We start from the raw sequence: 2,500 nt of genomic DNA on the forward strand, positions 1-2,500 counted from the left end.
AAAGAAAATGACAGAAAATGAAGGAAAACGGAATGAAAGTGACAGAAAATGAAAGAAAATGAAGGAAAATGAAAGAAAATGAAGGAAAATGAATGAAAATGACAGAAAATGGAGGAAAATAAAGGAAAATGACAGAAAATTAAGAAAAGTAAAAAAATGAAGGAAAATGAGTGAAAATGAAAGAAAATAAATGAAAATGAATGAAAATGGAATGAAAATGACAGAAAATAGAATGAAAGTGAAAGAAAATAAAGGAAAATGAGTGAAAATGAAAGGAAATTAATAGTAATTAATGAAAATGAAGGAAAATGGAATGAAAGTGACCGAAAATGGAATGAAAATGACAAAAAATTAAAGAAAACTAATAAGAGAGAAAAAATGAATGAAAATGAAGGAAAATGGAATGAAAATGAAAGAAAATTTAATGAAAGTGACAGAAAATGAATGAAAATGAAAGAAAGTGAAAGAAAATGGAATGAAAGTGACAGAAAATGATGGAAAATTAAGAAAAATGAAAGAAAATGAAAGAAAATTGAAAAAAATGAAGGAAAATGAATGAAAATGGAATGAAAGTGACAAAATGGAATGAAAGTGACAAAAAATGAAAGGAAATGAAGGAAAATGAAAGAAATATGAAAGAAAATGCAGGAAAATGAAGGAAAATGACAGAAAATGGAATGAAAGTGACAGAAAATGAATGAAAATAAATGAAAATGGAATGAAAGTGACAGAAAATGAAGGAAAAGTGAAAGAAAATGAAGAAAAATGAATGAAAATGAATGAAAATGAATGAAAATGAAGGAAAATAAAAGAAAATGAAGGAAAATGAAGGAAAATTACAGAAAATGGAATGAAAGTGACAGAAAATGAAAGAAAATGACAGAAAATGACAGAAAATTAAGGAAAATGACGAAAAATGGAATGAAAGTGACAAAATAGAATGAAAGTGACAGAAAATAAAGGAAAATTAAGAAAAGTGAAAGAAAATGAAGGAAAATGAAGGAAAATGAAGGAAATGTGAAAGAAAATGACAGAAAATGGAATGAAAATGACAGAAAATGAAGGAAAATGAAGGAAAATGAAGGAAAATGAGTGAAAATGAGTGAAAATTAAGAAAATGGAAAGAAAATGACAGAAAATGAAGGAAAATGAAAGAAAATAACAGAAAATGGAAAGAAAATGAAGGAAAATGAATAAAAATGAATGAAAATGACAGAAAATGAGTGAAAATGAATGAAAATGAGAAATAAAACTTACCCCACAACAATATTAGAAGGATCAAGATCAGAGAATCTCACTTTATTCACCATCCTTACTCTCTCTCTCTCTCTCTCTCTCTCTCTCTCTCTCTCTCTCTCTCTTTAATTCAGTTTATTTTCTTTATTTTCTTTATTTTTGTTTTTTTTTTCTTATTTTTTCTTATTTTTTTTCACTTTCTTTAATTTTTTCTAATTTTTTCTTATTTTCTTTAATTTTCTTTAATTTTCTATTTTTTCTTATTTTTCTTATTTTTTCACTTTCTTTATTTTTTCTCTATTTTTTTTCTTATTTTCTTTAATTTTCTCAATTTTTCTATTTTCTTTAATTTTTTCTGGATTTTCTTTCTTTCATCTTCATTTCTCCTCATTTTCTTTTTTCTGTCTTTCAAATTTTCTTTATTTTTTTCTTTATTTTCTCATTTTCTTTCATTTTCTTTCATTATCTCTCATTTTCTTTCAATTTCTCTCAATTTTTCTCATTTTCTCTCATTTTCTTTCAATTTTCTTTAATTATCTCTCAATTTTCTCTCATTTTCTCTCATTTTCTCTAATTTCCTTTAATTATCTCTCATTTTCTCATTTTCTTTAATTTTCTCTCAATTTTCTCTCATTTTCTCACATTTTCTTTAATTATCTCTCATTATCTCTCATTTCTCTCATTTTCTCTCATTTTCTTTCTTAATTAATAGATTTTTTGATTAATATATTTTTGATTGCGTTTGTTTGTTCGTGTGTTTGTTTGTTTGTTCGTTCGTTGGCTCCCTTTCGTTGTAAAGTCCAAACAACAACAACAACAACAACAACAACAACAACAACAGCAACAACAACAACCCGTTTTCTATGGCGTGACGTAGAGTTTCCCGTTTTCTTTCAACACATCACGTTCCGTTTTCTGTTCAAAATAATAATAATAATAATAATAATAATAATAATAGTTCTTCTTCTTCTTCTTCTTCTTCTTCCTCCTCCTCCTCCTCCTCCTCCTTAGTATCATTGAAAGCATCAGAGGAGGAGGAGGAGGAGGAGGAGGAGGAGGAGGAGGAGGAGGAGGAGGAGGAGGAGGAGGAAGACTGACGGATACGCAGTGTGAATTTCGGAAGAAAGGAGGAGGAGGAGGAGGAGGAGGAGGAGGAGGAGGAGGAGGAGGAGGAGGAAGACTGACGGACGCAGTGGAGGAAGAAAGAAGACAAGGAGGAGGAGGAGGAGGAGGAGGAGGAGGAGGAGGAGGAGGAGGAGGAGGA

General features: G+C 29.2%; 1 protein-coding gene and 1 long non-coding RNA gene across 2 annotated transcripts in view; both read right to left on the reverse strand.

Moving 5' to 3' along the window:
• Positions 1–2,500, reverse strand: part of LOC123503474 — a 130,658-nt gene that overhangs the window by 64,560 nt on the left and 63,598 nt on the right.
• LOC123503479 overlaps positions 1–2,500 on the reverse strand; it is a 7,429-nt gene that overhangs the window by 4,198 nt on the left and 731 nt on the right. Inside the window, exon 2 of the long non-coding RNA XR_006674473.1 lies at positions 1,258–1,359. This is a non-coding gene — a long non-coding RNA (uncharacterized LOC123503479). The remainder of the gene's footprint in view (positions 1–1,257; positions 1,360–2,500) is intronic.

This window comes from Portunus trituberculatus, chromosome 2 (genome assembly GCF_017591435.1).
Source record: "Portunus trituberculatus isolate SZX2019 chromosome 2, ASM1759143v1, whole genome shotgun sequence".
NCBI lineage: Eukaryota > Metazoa > Arthropoda > Malacostraca > Decapoda > Portunidae > Portunus > Portunus trituberculatus.